The following is a 17571-nucleotide window of genomic DNA, read 5'->3' on the forward strand; positions in this document are numbered from 1 at the left end:
CTCGGTGTTCGCTCCGATAAGATCAGGTTCTAAGAAGCACCCAGGCACTGAACCCTAGCAATCTGTCTGCAAGCCGCAGGGGAATGGCAGCCTGAAATTACCTGTTCTATGGCTGAACGAGCTGCGGTCAGTCGAAAACAGGGATGGTGATGTCAGCTTTCCAACATGGTGGCTGCTGGCCTCCTCTGTGGTCTGACCGGTGTGGAGAACCGAGATGGACCGCTTCCTTCCCCCGTCTCGAACCCAGAATTCAGCCCTGAGTATGGTGCTTGCACGGCTGGCAGAAACTGCAGCGCTGTATCCCTGCGTCGCTATCTCCTCGTTTCCCAGCGCGCGCTGCAGACTCTAGCCGCGGGGCGGTTTGCTGAATAAGCAGTGTTACCCTCCGTGCTACAAACCTCTCGCGTTTGAGTCCCCGTAGCCGATCCTTGTGCGATGGAAATCCTTCCTCCAGGTTCCGGAGCACCCCACTATTGCTGGAAATTCCTAACAAGATATCCTTTAGCCGTCCTGACTTGTCATACTCCCACACAGTGAAGCAGCACACGGGGGCAATGCACTCCCCTCGCCGCCATCTTCCTTCTCCTTCTCTATCAACTTTTTCATACAGAGAAAAGTGAAAATGGGCAGATATCCTATAAATATTAAAATATGAAAGTCTTCTGTCATTTCAGTACAAATCAAAGCCATAAAAGCAATCACTGTAGTGAGAGCCTTCAAGAATATTCACAGTTTCTCAATACTTCTGGTGGCTACATCCTGAAAAAAATGTATGATTACACAGATGATTGAAACATTATTAATTTTTAAAATACAGGAACACTTTTCATTTTTACCAATATTTTAAGCCCTATCACACAAGAGAGAAATTTTATCAATGAGAGTAAGAAAAAAACTATTAAAAACCAATTCATGTGTAATTCCCTAAAAAATTTACAATATGAAAAAATGTGGTAAAAGTTACAAATATATCATGTTCTACATTGGCTCATTTTTTTTAAGAGAGAGAGAGAGAGCGAGAGAGAGAGAACTTTTTAATATTTATTTTTTAGTTTTTGCTGGACACAACATCTTTATGTGGTGCTGAGGATTGAACCCAGCGCCCCACACTTGCCAGGGGAGCTTGCTACTGCTTGAGCCGCGTCCCCAGCCCCATTGGCTCATTTTTAATATGAATCTATTAGGGTACGATAGATTAGCCTTATCTCAGGCCCCACCCCACCTCAATTAGCAGAACTGATGTGAAGTTAAGGACCTCCCCTTCGTCCTGCCCTCTTGCTGTTATCAGAGGAGCTAGAGTCCCCAAAGTGAAAATAACAAGATCTTATTTTTTTAAAAAGATTGCCTGACCACTGTTGTGGAGCATACTCAGAGATCCAAACTGGATCTAGAGTAACCTAATAAGGGAGAACCCCCCTTCAAGATTTGATACCTATTGCTTGCATCTCATACATCTAATGAAATCTAGGGAAACAGGTTTGGACACATGCATAATAAGCACTCTGGGCAAGGCAGAGGAATCTGTCAATCACCCTGTCACCTCTAGTTCAGCATAAACCACTCCTAGCAAACAGCCCACCAAAGACAAACAAAGAATTCAGAAGCATATATAAGCCCAGCCCCCAGTTCTCTGTTCCTATTGTGGCTATTGCAGACTATCTCCTGCCAATAAACTCTTTTAATTGCTTTCTTTGTCTTGGTGAATTCATCTCATTCCCCGATACCCCCCCCCACACACACACACACACACTGGCCTTCATAAAAGGGTCCTAGGACATCTATAATGTACATTTGATTTCTTCTTTTTTTGCAAATAAGATTAAGTATTCTTTAAGCAATAGTAGGTGGATTTAATAGTAGAGGAGGTGTTTTGTGATTTTTTTTTTAAAGTGAGTTAGTACGATTTTTCTCTTTGTATTTTGATATATATAGGTTGGGTGAATCAAAGTGTGCTTCCAATATGGTGTTAGGTTTAATTTTTACATAGTTTGTTTTGTGATTAATGGGCTATTCTAAAATCACTTATTGTTAGTTGTTATGATTTTCTTACTAGCCTATGACAAGTATGGATATCCTATTCTTTTCTTAGAAAAAAAATATGTTTATTAAGAAAAGGGGGGGACAGAAAGAGGTTCATTTCATTTTCCTTGCTAATAAACTGTAACCTTCGATTTCTAATCATGTAACGTTTTTAATGCAGTCTTAATGTCAATTACTATTTTCTTTCTTTACTGTTAAAGAATAAAGAATAAACTCAATTAAATCATAAATAAATCATAATTGAATAAACTCAATTAAAATACATAAAATCACTTCTCAAAAAATGCTGATGAATGTTATATAGCTGGTGAGTTTATTGTTATTCAATAAATTCTGACATTGTGGAAGTGAAGCAGGAGCTAGATTACCTATAAGAAGATGGAAATAGGGACCTCAGAGAATGGGGGTCCCACTACCCCAGACTAAAGCCCCCTAGGCTAACGCTAGTTTTGTTGTGTTGTGTTTGTTTTTAGCTGCCTGAGTGGAAATCTCCACTCACACTTGGGTAACCATACATTCCTGGGAGGTAAGGCTACAATGGTAATGATATCTTCTTGACTACCCTAACATTAGTCAACCTCAAAGAGTTGTTTTTAACTCAAGCAGTTCCTTTGTTCTAAGGAACAAGTACAGGACAAACTCAGGTAAACAAAGACATTAAACCATCCCATTACAGGAATAAGAAATTTAAATTGTATACTTTCAATTGAGTCAAAAAGAGAACAAATAAGAGAAGAGTTTCCAATGAAAGGTTAGTTCCTCTTTAACGGAGTATAAGAACCCCTAGACAACAGACAATGGTTGGCACCTCTTTCTTGGGTCTCCTCCATGTTTGGGAGCTCTGCTTTCTTTCTGTTGCTCTAATAAATCCTGTTACTTATCTCTCCCCCCACCCCTCCCTCCCTCTTGGGTCTGTGGATTTCAATCTTCAAATTCACCAGACAATGCTTGCTTTGGCAGCACATATACTAAAATGGGAACAATTTAGAGAAGATTAGCATGGCCCCTGCACAAGGATGGCATGCAAATTCATGAAGCATTCCATATTTCTGAAGTGGATCCTTATCTCTCACCTTGCATAAAAATCATCTTTAAGTGGATCAAAGACCTAGGAGGCCCAAAGAGGATCAAAGAAAATGGAGGCCCAACATTCCAACGCATTAGCACAGGAACTGACTTCCTTTGTTTTTTTGTTTTTTTGTTTTGTTTTGATATTTTTGAGTTGTAGATGGGCAGAATACTTTTATTTACTTTTATGTGGTGCTAAGGATTGAACTCAGTGCCTCACACCTGCAAGGCAAGTGCTCTATCACTGAGCTACAACCTTAGCCCAGAACTGACTTCCTTAACAGGACTACTAAAGCACAATAAATAAAATTTTAAAAAAATCAATAAATGGGATGGCATTGAACTATAAAGCTCCTTCACAGCAAAAGAAATAATCAGGAGCATGGAGAGAGAGCTTACAGAATGAGAGAAAATCCTTGCCACCTTCACCTCAGATATGGCATTAATTTCCAGTTTGTACAAAGAACTCAAAAAGCTTAACACCAAAACAAACAAACAAAAAACACAACAACAAAAACCTCTCATACACACACACACACACAAACAAACATACACACACACACACATACACCCCCCCACACAAACACCCTAATCAATAAATAGGCAAAGAATCTGAACAGATTCTTCTCAAAAGAAGAAAGATACATGATCAACAAATATATGAAAAAAATGTTCAACATCTCTAGCAAATGCAGAAACACAAATTAAAACTGTACTGAGATTCCATCTCACTCCAGTCAGAATGGCAGTTATCAAGAATACAAGTAATAATAAAGGGATGGGTTTGTGGCTCAGTGATAGAGTGCTCACCTAGCATGCACAAGGCACTGGGTTCGTTCCTCAGCACCACATAAATGTAAAATATATTGTGTCCACCTAAAACTTAAGAATAAATATTAAAAAAGAATACAAGTAATAATAAATATTGGTGAGGATGTGGGGAAAAGGGAACACTCACATTGTTGGGGTTGCAAATTGGTGCAGCCACTCTAGAAAGCAGTTGGAGATTCCTCAGAAAACTTGGAATGGAACCACCATTTGACCCAGTTATTCCACTCCTCTGTCTATACCCAAAGGACTTAAAATCAGCATATTACAGGGATGCAGCCACATCAATGTTTATAGCAGCACAATTCATAATAACTAAGCTATGGAACCAACCTAGATGCCTTTCAGCAGATGGATAAAGAAAATGTGGTATACATACACAATGGACTATTACTCAGACATAAAGAAGAATGACTTTATGATGTTTATCCTTAAATTGATGGATCTGGAGACTATTATGCAACGTGAAATAAGCCAATCTAAAAAAAAAAGTCAAATGTTTTTATTGATAAGTGAAAACTAAACCATAATAAAGCACAAGAGGGAAAGGAGAAGTTCAGTAGATTAGACAATGGGAAAAAAAGGAGGGGAGTGGGATAGAAATAGGAAGTACAGTAGAATATATTTTACATAATTTTCCTATGTGAACATATGAAAATACCTAAGTGAATCCCACCATCTTGCCCACCCACAATAACGAGTTCTAATTAGAATAAGATATACTCCATGCTTGTATGATTTTATCAAAGTGGATTCTACTGTCATGTATAACTAAGAAGAACCAATAAAAAATAAATAAATTCAGGAGACAAAGAACCCACCCATTAACACTTTGTGTAATCAAAGGACACACATGTGTCGGGACTATGTAAATGGCATAGTTCCCTGGGGACACTGTTGTCATACATCCTCATTTCCCACAGAGAACATCACTTTACTCTTGTATTTCATCAGTCACCTCAACTCCATTCAATTTCTACAAACTCCAATTCTCTCCCATCAAAACTTCTGTGAAGAGGAGTGTACACTTATCTTGCTACTATTTAAAGATTGTCTTTCAATCACAAATGATCCCTTGATTCTTTTCTGTTTGATAAAATCATTAATTATCCTAAAATTACACCAAACTCATTTATTCTTCCCCTATTTATTGCTTCACTATGTAACTAGACTTTTTAGCCCAGGTATATACTATCTTTCCCAAATACCTCTTCCCCCGCCCCCCAGAGGCCCTAGGGTATTCAGCTCACTGAGCACAGACTCCCCTGATGAGCACAGCATTGTTATGTAATAGCCTGGCCTCCCCCTTCAGAGGGTTCCAAGCCTGGGCCCTCTCTCTGATCTCCACAAGACCAGCTTATTATGAAAACTGGTGTTTCAAGAATAGTCTTGCCTGCCTCCCACTTGATTGCATTCTTTTTTTATTATTTATTTATTTATTTGTCCCAGTATCCCTCATTCAAGGGGCCTGATCCTTCAGACAGGTATTCTCTGGCTGCCTGTGCTCTGGGTACTCCTCTCCCCTGTCTTCTGCTAGGAGGAAGCACCTAGTGTAAGGAACCCACTAGGATGCTGCTTCACTTCCTCTGAGGGTGTGATTCCCTGGAAGGTGCCTTACAGAATGGGTAGAAGTGAGATGCCAAAACCTTCTCTCCTGCAGCATTTGCTTCTGGGGCTAAAGACATGATCTATATGAAGCTCAAAAATAACTTGCCACCCCGACATTTTCCTGTTATGACCAATGATGACTGTTACTACTACAGCTACCTGGAAAGGGCTCCTGAAGCAACAGCCACCCTGGACACCTGCTACAGAGGTCCGTGTGGCATGCTGCAGGCAGATGACTTCGCTTTTGAAATCAAACCATGGGAGGCTTCTTCCAAATTTGAGCATGTGGTTTCTCTGCTTGTGTCAGAAGATAGAAGAAGCTGAAAGGTATGATATTAAAGGGGAAAAGACAGATCAAGCATTTGAAGAAGTAAAACTTGCTAAAAATCCCAGAACAAGCACAATTCATTTGTGGCAAATATAAAACACTTCAAGCTATATCACACAGCTTCTAACTCGTTGCACATAATAATAACATATATCACACATATAATATAGAATGTAGTGAGTATAAACTACAAAATGTATTCTATTTGCTACACAATTTGTGTGGATGCTTACATACATCTTCTGTGCTTATTGGATTAAAAAAGTAAGTTGAAACTAGTATGCAGATATAGAGTTCAATATCTATAACTGATTTTGTTTTGTGAAAATATAAAGGATGTTTTAGATAAGATTCTTCCTGACACTTTACTTCTTCTTAGAAGGCATGAAATCTTAGGGGCCTCACTTTGTTTTTATCATTTTGGAGTATGCAGCCCCAAACTAACAAGTATCATTAGCTTTTAATCAAGGTATCACTTATTTCTGGCTGAAATCTTTCAACACATGCTACAGATGTCATTGGATTCAGATATGACAAAATTCCTTGTTCTTATTTTGAACAGGCAACTATTTCATGAATCTTGTTGTCTGTTCCTTGGTTTATGCTAAGCAACTATTCCTTTGACAAACTGCACAATTAGCTTTATTCTTGGGATCTTTGCTTGTGCCAAATATTCCATACAATAGTATTCATTTGTAGCTCCTTATTGTAGAGACAAGATCATAAATCAGAAAAAAAGAATGACTACAGCTTCTTAAAAGAATATACTAATTGTGAGGGTCATGAGACCAGTTGTGCTCTTACCCTTGGCACTGTTATGTGACACAGAAGGCTGCTGCATGGACCCAAATTTGTCTTCCCTATAGTGATTTGCAGAAACACAGTTTGTATTTGTGATCTTCCAGAATATTGTGATGGGAAAATGCACTGGTGCCCACATGCCTTTATATCTAGGAACTCGAGGTTCAGCCTTAGATATATGTGTGAAAAGAAACTATAGTGATCATGAAGTGCATGTCAAGCCTTTCTTTACTAGAGAATAAAAGATGTTAGACCAGCATTCTATCGAAATTCAATTTAATGGGAAATCGGTTTGGAAACTATGAGGCAATGTTGGACATGAGAGGATGAGAAACCTTTAAAGTGTGACAATGATCATCTTTTTTGCCCAATGCTGCATTGCGGTAGTGTCACACATATTCCTAGAGAAGGGGAACACTACTTTTTTTTCATATTACAGTGCAAGGCAATAAAGAAGAAAAATGCTTTTGATATGATGCACACTTTGGGCATAACTGGTCTGGCATCTCACCTCTTACTCCACCCATTCTGTAGGACACCTTTCTAGGGATTATGATTTCAGAGAAAGAGAAATGCTACCTTGGTGGGGCATGGGAACAGCAGGCAGGGGACGGGAGTTCCCAGAGGATTGGGCCCAGACAGGCCCCATGAGCAAAGGAGTAGATGATATAACATTTGGCCTATGAAAAACTATATATTACAGAATTGTATTTATTAGGAAGATATGGGGTTTTACTGTGATGTGAATTGATGCAAATGGGGTATGTAACAAGAAATAAAATTGCAACTGTCTTTGTGTTCATAGACTAACATTTTGTGACAGAGAGTGGTACAGAGTGTAGCCCTTCAACCAACAGATAACACAATATTTGATTCAAAATAGTCCATGGTTTAAAATCTTTAGTAGGTTTACTATTTACAGTATTTCTCCATTTAGCTGTTTCTGTTTTCACTTTCTTTTGTTGCCCTTATGGATATAAATATAGTTAAACCATTATAGAAAAGAATTCAGGAAAACGCTGATAAACTAAAACATCAGGGAAAAGAAAAACAATAAAAACTTCCAAAATGAATGAAACTTGAAGGAGCTCAGAAAAAAATATCTTTTAAACCAGAAAAATTACGTCTTTTAAATGCTAATGGAAGACCACTCATCAGAGGAAGTACAATTGACACATCCTAGGGGAAAGATTATCACTCACTTTGGTAAACACACAAACCTTTAGTCATTCTGAGGTTGCCATTTTGAAATAAAATGTCTTGGCAATTAAAATGGGATTCATGGTATTTCCAAAAATTTATTGGTATATGATAATTGTACAGAAGGGTGTTTCATTATGGCATGTTCATATAAGCCCAGAACATAATTGGATTGATTTCATTCCCAGTACCTTCCCCCATCCCCCTTTGCCCTCCCCCATTCCTTTCTCTATCCTACTGGTCTCCCTTCTGTTTTCCTTAGATCCTTTTATGTTTTTTCTCTCTAGCATCTACATTTGAGAGAAAACATATAACCCTACTCTCTGAATCTGGCTTATTTCACTGGGAATCCCAGCAATTGTGGCCAGTGTGCACACACCTGTGCCCTCAGGGCTAACAGTATCTACCTAGCCTGCCTTTCTTTGGTGTGTCAGAGATGGCTCTGAAAGTTTGGCCATGAATCCCAGGGACTGCTGCAAGTGTGTGTGTAGGCAAGCCCATGCACATGCCTGTCACCCCAGGGTTCCTAGTACTTAACTAGCCCTGCCCTTCTCCTGTGCAGCATTTGTCCTTCTCCCTTCGTCCTTCCCATCTCACCCTTCCATATCTGTATGTATTCCTCTTGATCTGAATTATATTCCTAAAGAGTCTGTTGTTTCTGTTTTCATTTTCTCTTTGGCAAGCTATCTTCAAAATGGTGAAATTCAAGTTGAAACTTGGGAATGGCTATGGCCAGTTGACTTATTTTATGTTTCTGAACAGTATCTAATATTGGCTTTAGACCTGAAGTACAGTTGGAGATGGAGGTCCTCACTAGAGGCATGAGTTTTAACCTTATTGCTTAAAAGTGGTTTATAGTTGGTTTCTAAAGTATGAGACAGATTCATCATGCCCTTGTCAACAAGATTGGATTTTCTCCCAGACAACATAATGGCAAAAACTTCAGGGATGCTATGGTTTAAATACATATTGTCCCTTCCAAAACACATACTGAATTTCAATCCACATTGTGAGGTTTTTATGAGGGAAGAAACTTTTGAGAAGGTAGAAACTTAATCTATGATGTTTACAATTGGGGCATTTTCAAGGAAATTAGGATTAGATAAGGATATCAAAAGTGCCCATGAGGGGCTGGGATTGTGGCTTAGCAATAGAAAGCTTGCCTAGCTCATTCGAGGCGCTGGGTTCCATCCTCAGTACCACATAAAGGTAAATAAATAAGATAAAGGTATTGTGTCCAATTACAACTAAAAAATATTTTTAAAAAAAGTGTCCACGAGTGAATACTAGTGGCTTTATAAGAGGGAGAGACCACATCTCTTGCAAGCAACATTGAAATGTCAAGTCCTTCCTAAGATGTTCATTTTTATCTCTGTTAACCTGCTAGTTTCTGCTTCTGTAATCATGCTTGCTCAGCAGCTGTGGCAGGAATCAGAGCTGCTTTGGAGATGGGGGAGAAAAATAAAGCGACTTCCATGAGAAAGTTTTGAAACCTGAAACAAAGGGCTGGATTCAGCTTTTGGAGAAGACCCCACTGAGCCAGCACCAGTGCTTGAATAAACCTTGCTCTGCTACATCTCCAAGTGCCCCGTGTCTTTTTCCAGCACTATAATTTTCCGTAACATTTTCGTGTATGGTCTGTGAAACCAATGACTGTTGTGGGGGAACTGGAGAAAGCTGTGGCTGCAGACCTGGTGACAGATGGATAGGTGCCATCTGGCCACTTGCCAGATCCTGACTCTCACTTAAGCTGTGCTGGTCCCAGCTCCCACTGCTTCCTGGGTCAGACTCAGAAGGAGAACAAAAGCAGGTTTCAGGACAGGACACCAAAATGGTGAGTCCCTCAGAGGAATCTGCCCAAGTCAGGTCCTGCCCTATGGTGGAAGGGGAAACTGATCACTTCCCAGTGACCAGAGTGTCACTCAGTATAGGGTCGGCTTCCTCAGGAGGTCGTCAATTCTATTTTGTATGTGTGTTGGGGGTGAGGGCTGTAATGACAAGAGTCCATGCTCCACCATCTTCAGACTAGAGAATCTGAGTGAGTCCTAACCTGCAGTTCTGGGGTGACCTCATAAGGTTTAAGGGGATCAAGAGTCCCTTCCTGCAGGGTTGGTCCAGAGTCCTCTCCTGCAGGGTTGGTCCAGGCAGGTCAATGGCAATGACCTGCCATTGATGCTAAATCTCTGCAAAGAGAGTGGACAGGTGGACAAAGGTGTGCATTCCTTCCTCCTTGTGCAGCACCAGCTCTGGGTGGGAACTTTCACATAAGGGGCAGCTTAGCTTCAAAACCTCTAGTCTAGAGAAAAAGTATGCTGGTAGAGGAAAAGACAACAAAATCCCCCCAGATAATCCTCTGGACCTTATGTTGAAATATTTTAAAAAGTCCTAGGATGAAAGAGAAAAAGAACCCAAAAGACAATAAAAATACTGTTGATTTATTTGGACTCGAGAAACTATCCTAAAGCCTTCAGTATTCTGACTCAAATTAGGCCTCCTAAAGGCCCAAACTCCCTGACTTCTGCCTTCAGGAATGATGCAAACAATGAAGGGGAAAGAAAATCTGAGCCAGCTGCAGAGCCTCCCATTCCTCCACCTGCTCTGTATCCTTCACCATTCAAGCTAAGGAAGGAATTAGAGCAAAATATATTCAAATTTTATTTTGGGTGGCAGAACAAGGACTGATTTGAAGGACAACCTAACATCTCGGGAGTAATTACAGTCATGTCACTTTTTTCTTCAAAACCTGTGTGTTGGGCTGGGGTCGTGGTTCAGTGGTAGAGCGCATGCCTAGCATGTGTGAGGCCCTGGGTTCGATCCTCAGCGCCACGTAAAAAGAAATAAATAAAGGCAGTGTCTAACTACAACTAAAAAATAAATATATTTTTTAAAAAACCTGTCTTGTTTAAGCTCATGGTTTCTGTGATAAATTCACATTTGGTTCTGCTCGCCCAGAATAATATGTTTTGTTCCAATTAGTCTTGTTTTGTCCAACTGAAGTTTTTATTTAGTCCTATGTTTTTCCTGCTTTGTTCAGAAGTTATTCAAGGAAAAGCTATGAAGTCTTTGTTTCCTGATAGTTTTTATATATTTGTGTACATCAATGTATTATATGGTGTGTGTGTGTGTGTGTGTGTGTGTGTATATCATGTACCTGGTATCAAAATTGGCTTATAGATAAATGAGCACTCCTAAATTTAATAAATTTGTTTAACAAATTTAAACAAAGACTTTTTAGTCCACATGACTTAAACATTTAAGGAAAAGTTTAATTTAAATTGGTTAAACAGATAAGAATAAAAATGTCTTGAAAATTACCCACACATTTTTCTAGGTGGTGAATCAATAGAGTGTTTGGTTTCTATAAAATGTTTAGAAATGTAATATCCATTGTTTCTAGGATTTTTCTTTAGCAGGAGCACATGGATTATACTGTTAGTTACATTGGTCTGATATGTTGATTTTTTTATGGGTAGCCTACAGTTAACAATTAAAATGAAGTAAATTAGACTAAAAATAAACAGACTGTTTTTCCTAAATGTGTTTGTTAGAGGAGACATTTAGTTAATTTATCAAGTTAAAATACTAAATATCAGGGCTGGGATTGTGGCTCAGTGGTAGAGTATTCGCCTAGCATGTTCGAGGCCCTGGGTTCGATCCTCAGCACCACATAAAAATAAATAAATAAAATAAAGATATTGTGTTCAATTTCAGCTAAAAAATAAATATTAAAATAAAATACTAAATATCAATTGCTACTTATAAACTCTAGTACTCCTGACTTCTTGAATTCCATAGATAATATATTTAAGTACTATATGTGTTTTTATAAGTTGGTAAATAAAAGGAAAATGCCTCTAATGCTTCTAATGGAAGCCACACATGGGTGACTCATCCTGGCAGATGGCACAACTGGAAGAGATGGCTCTAATGGAGCTGAGAAGCTTCTCACTAACCACCAAGAAAAATTCCCCCAAGGAATCTCATCTGACTATTAACAGTAAATAGGAACAAGGTCATTCTGACCAATTTGGCCTTAAACACCTGGCAGGAGAGTTATAACCAAAGCACAGCCGTCCATAGGCTGGTGTTCATTCTAAGGTGATAAAGGGTTTGAAGATCATCTGGAAATTACAAATAAGCAAACTGTGTCAGGAAACCCTCCTACACTAGATCAAGTGTTGTCAATTGCTTTGTTAAGGATTAGGTCTAGTCCTAGACAGACACCCCCAGAGGCCACTGAGGACAACAGCCCTGCTCTGGTCACTCCAGAAGCTGACTAATCTCCATACAGCCTAAGCTTGAGAAATATCAACCCTGCCTGGAATAAATGGACTACTCTATATTGGTCTATTTACTGTGATGCTTTGACACTGCCACACTTTTCCTGTCTCACTTGCCACAGTCTTAGCCTTAGTTTTCACTTTAGGATTACCAGCAACTGCTCCAGCTCATTGATTCTGGGTTGAAAAGCTTCTGCTAGCAGACTTTTACCTCCTTTTGACAGGATGCTTTGTTACTATTGGTTGTGTTTGATCTGGCTCCCGTTGTGGACTTGACCCTCTCACCTTGTGACCCATGTCTTCAAATCACTCAATCAGGCCAAGGTATCACCACAACCCTACTTTATCATACCCATTTCTCCCACCAGGGAACTATCTCAGGAACCTACAGGTTGGATTAAAAGGTCACCCACATCCCATTCTAGACCTGAACAGTTTAAAACCCCAGGAAATTATTTGGAAGATGGTTTTCAACTTTTGGGGGAAATTCAAGAGTCTCATAAGTCTCCTGCCTTGCCTGTTACCCCTGGTTATAAGATCTATTTCTAGTTTCATAGAGATTCTGATTAAAAGCAAAGTGGTTGCTCATGGTGTTATAGAAATATAAACCATTATATCAGGAGGATGCTCTTTGGCCCTAAAAGGATCTGAAACTCAAAGGGTAGAATATGGTAGAGATTTCCTCAAAGCATAAATAAATAAATAAACAAACAAATAACATGATGCCATTAGTATCAATGTGACCCTTCCACAACTCAGTTGGGACATTGTTTGCCTTCAAATAAAACCCACTCATGGGAACTAAGAGACAGCTCACTTGGATGAGACTTCCTCAGGGGGTCAAGAACTCCCCTACACTCCTCAGTGGAGCCTTAACCACTGACTTGGATGCATTTCCAGGAAAGGAACTAAACTGTGTCTTGTTACAATACGCTGATGGCCTTCTGCTGGCCAGCTCAACACAGGCTCAATGCCTACAAGGAACAAAAGCCCTCCTTTCAATACTAAAAGAGGCAAGATATTGAGTATCAAAGAAAAAGGCACCAATCTGTCAGACAGGTTAAATACTTAGGTTTTAACATCATGCAGGGACTAAAAGAAAATGTGCAATTTGTGCCATCCTCACCTCCACCATGTGTCCAAAAGTCCAAGAATTCCGAGGAGCAACAGGTTCCTGCAAAATATGGATCCCTGGATTTTTGGACTTGGCCAGACACCTATATGATACCTTAAAAGGAGAGAAAAAGGCTCCCCAACTCTTGAGTGGGGACCAAGCCAGGAACTGACCTTTAAAACAGTCAAGGCCAAATTCTCCAAGGCCCCAGCCCTAGGACTTCCTGACATAACCAGGGTTCAACCTCTTTGTTCATGAAAAGAAAGGAATTGCCTTGGGAATCCTAACCAGACTCACTCACAGCCAGATGGCTGCCCTGTCTCAGAGCACTGGCAGCCACTATCTTGCTGATAAGGGAAGTTGTCAAGCTAACACTGGGACAAAACCTCAATGTTAAAGTCTCACCCTCAGTTGTAACCCTGATGAACATCAGAGGTTATAGCTCACAAATGTAGAAATGACTCACTATTAAGGGTTGCTATATAAAAATCCAGGGGTGAAACTGGAAGCTGTACAAACTGTAAACCCAGCTCCCTTCCTACTGGGCAAAACAGGGCCCCCTGACCATAACTATTTAAAAGCACTGGTTTTCAGCAGACCAGACTTGACTGATAGACTGCTTCAGAACCCAGATTTGATCCTATTGATGAAAATAATTTTATGGAAGATAAAAAGAGGATGGCTGTGTATGCTGTGGTGTCTGACTCTAAAGTGGTGGAAGCAGAGGCACTTCTCCAAAGACGGTCAGCACAAAGAGCAGAATTATGGACATAAATTAGGACATTACAACTCAGCCAAGACCAGTGGGTCAATATCTAACCAACTCATGTTATGCCTTTTCTTCTCTACATGTCCATGGAAACTTATACAAGAAAAGAAGACTCCTTCCTGCAGAAGGGAGAGGAATCAAAAACCAAGCTGAAATTTTGAAACTTCTAGAAGTAGTATAGGAGCCAAAGGAGGTGACAGTTGTCCACTACAAGGGTCACCAAAAGGGAAATGACCCAGTGTCAAAAGGGAACCACCATAATGAGGCTGCCACCAAACAGGTTGCCCAGAATCAGTTGACAAAAAAATACAAAGTCTTGCTAGTCCCAGAAATGCCAGCTGTTCTACCTAGGAAGAGAAATAGATTAAAAAAGAAAAAAGAAGAAGAAGAAAGGGGAGCCAAGGCCAGGACAAGTTGGTTGCTCACATGAGACTACTGAGTTTATAATCTGGGACAACTAGCTTACAGACTGGTCCACCAACATGAATAGACCCACATGGGGAAAATTGCCATGGAAATCTTATTAGGCTGGTACCACCTCATTGCTCATCTCCCAGCACTCTGCTCTGCTGTCTCCCAGTGCTACATGAACAGCTTACTAAACAATGCTTGCCAGGGACCTAACAAACTAGTGGGAACACAGCACTGTGCACTGTGCACTGTTCCCCTTTAAGGATATGGAAGTGGACTTCACTGAAGTCATCCTGAGCCGAGGATATACTTATTTTTGTGTGTACTTTTGTGGGATGGATAGAAGTCTTTTAACCTGAACTAAAAAGACAAAAGAGGTAACTAAGTCTCTCCTAGGGACATTATTCCCAGATATGGGATGCCTCTAATCATAGGATCAAATAATAGACAAGGGCTTTAAAAATTTGGTGGAAACTACATGCTGCCCATCACCCTCTTAAAAGTGAGATGTTTGCCCCAGGCAAACATGAGATTTTCGCCATTTAAAATCCTGTATGGGCAACCACCTCTGCTGGTCAGCTTAAGGGAGACACCAGAGATTCAGGAGACTTAGATTTATATAAACAGCTATAAAGTTTGGAGCTCGCTGTCTCACAAATACATAAGTGGGTCACAGAATAGCCATATCTTTGGGTATAACTCTTCACCCCTATAAATCTGAGGAGCAAATATGGATAAAAGACTAAAAAAAAGGAACCCTTAAAACCAATTTGGAAGGGACCCCACACTGTAATCTTAACCACCTCTATTTCTCTCAAAGTAACAGGAATAGACACCTGGATCCACCACTCCAGAGCCAAATATGCTGGCCCAACAGAGAATGGGGGAAATGGAGGACAGTCTTAATCTGGAGAGACTCCTGCACCTGATGCTACAAAAGAGGAGACAATGATCTCAAAGCCTGCTCTGGCCACACCAGAAGCTGCTCAGTCAATACACGGCTAAAGCCTGAGGAGTTGACTGCCTAGTTAAAAAAAATGTTTTATTCTTCACAATATTCCCTTATTGTTACATACTTTCTTCCTTTTCTCAGTATGAATGCTTATTGCTATTGCTTGCTGTTATTAATTTGGTCCCCGACAGTCCTACCAGATTCTACATCGTCATGTGACCCAAGTATCTAAGTAACTGGATCAGACCAAGGAGTTGCATGGAACTTGAGTAACTATTGTTTACAAATAGATGACACAGGGAAGGTTATAGAAGAGATTGTAGATCAAATGATAAAAATTGCCATGTGTCTGTACAGACTTGGAACGAATGGGACAGACAGTTGTGTCCCAAAGACAACAATTATTTGGAGAATGGGGTCCTTAGACAGGAGGAATTAAGGCAACAATGGGGGTGATTTTGGCTAAATTTTCAGGTGTCTACTTATTCCTTTCCTCCTGCCCCTCCTAACAGCATTATAAGAAATTTAATGAAAACAGTTGTTAAAAACGAGAAAGCCTCTCATCTGTTACTCATGAGAGGATACCAACAAGTGGTAAAATGATGCTCTCTGAAGGCTGCAGATGCATCCTGAGTATCAAGAGAGGGGAATGAAGTGATGACTCAAGTTCTTCCTAAGATGTTCATTTTTATTTCTGATAATATCTGTAACCTGATAGTTTTTGCTTCTGTAATCATGCTTGCTCAGAAGCTGTGGCAGGAACCAGAGCTGCCTAGAGGTTGGGTGGTGGTGGGGGGAATAAAAAAGCTACTTGCATGAGAAACTTTTGAATAAAACTTTGAATAAAAGATCCTGAGAACAAAAGGCTGGGCTCAGCTTTTGGAGAAGACTCCGCTGAGCCAGCACCAGTGCAGAAATAAACCTTGCTCTTCTACATCTCCAAGTGCCACTTGTCTCTTTCCAACGCCATAACTTTCCATATTGTTTTTCCATAAACATGATGCCCTGAGTTAACTTTGAACTCTGCCAGCAGGATTTGGCTACCTGCTTTACAGATAGTACTCCACGACTACCCATGACTACTTCAGCTATGGTTCAACAATCTAGATATGGCTTGTGTCATCACTTTGAAGGGAACAAGAGGCAGACCTTGGCATTCATGGGATTCTGATTCTGCAGATGCACAGAATCCAAGATCTGTGAGATCTTGGCAGTTTCCAATGATATTTCAAAGGAAAGACTGGGAAGCCATGCAGAGACACAGTATATGGGCAAATCTGTCATAGAAGTTCTCCATTAGAATGCCTAGCGGAGCCATGGTAGAGAAGGACTACCATTCTTGAGACCCCAGGAAGGTAGAGTATTCAAAAGCACCCCACCTCATCCTTGGAAGGCCACAAGCATATGCCACAGAACAGCTGTGTGGAATGCAGGCAGCAAAGCCATGGGGACAGGGATGCCCAAGGCCTTTATGGCCCATCTCCCATTGCAGTGTGCACAGGAAGCCTAATGTGGATCCTTAAGATTTTATCAGAAAAAAACCCACACATTATAAATTATTAATGCCTGCCCGATTAGGTTTGGATCTTGCTTTGGTCTGTTCTCTTTCATACTTGCCCCTTCCTTTCTTTTGAAATGGGAATGTATACCTTATGCCTGTTCCACCATCGTATATTAGAAACAGATAATTGGAAGTAGATAACTTTGATTTTATAGGCTCAAAGCCGGAGGAGTTTGCCTTGAGTCTCAAATGAAACTTTGCATTTTGGAGTCTGGAATTAATGCTAAAATAAATTTAGACTTTGGGACTGTTGGATTGAACAATGTACTTTTCATGTGAGAAGGACATGAATGAATTTGAGGGTGGGGCAAGAACCAAATGCTAAAGTTTGAATGTGGCTTGTCCTCCCCAAAACCATGTTAAAATAAATTTATTTATTTGGTACCAGGGATTGAAACCAGGAGCACTTAACCACGGAGCCACATCACCACCCATTTATTATTATTATTATTACTATTATTATTATTATTATTATTAAATTTAGGGACAAGATCGCTAAGCTGCTGTGGTGGGTTTTGAACTCACAATCTTCTTGCCTCAGCCTCCCAAGCTGCTGGATTATAGGCATTTCCACCAAGCCTGGTTTCATGTTGAAATTTAATCCATATTGT

General features: G+C 40.1%; 1 non-coding gene and 1 pseudogene across 1 annotated transcript; both read left to right on the plus strand.

Annotated features, from left to right (window-relative positions):
- The window catches only part of LOC107144381, a 19421-nt pseudogene extending 13553 nt beyond the window's left edge, over positions 1 to 5868 (plus strand).
- Positions 2989 to 3091, plus strand: LOC125615436. The gene has a single exon (XR_007346091.1). It is a non-coding gene; the product is annotated as a U6 spliceosomal RNA (small nuclear RNA).
- Positions 5869 to 17571: the final 11703 nt, after the last annotated feature.

This window comes from Marmota marmota, unplaced genomic scaffold (genome assembly GCF_001458135.2).
Source record: "Marmota marmota marmota unplaced genomic scaffold, marMar, whole genome shotgun sequence".
NCBI classification, from domain to species: domain Eukaryota; kingdom Metazoa; phylum Chordata; class Mammalia; order Rodentia; family Sciuridae; genus Marmota; species Marmota marmota.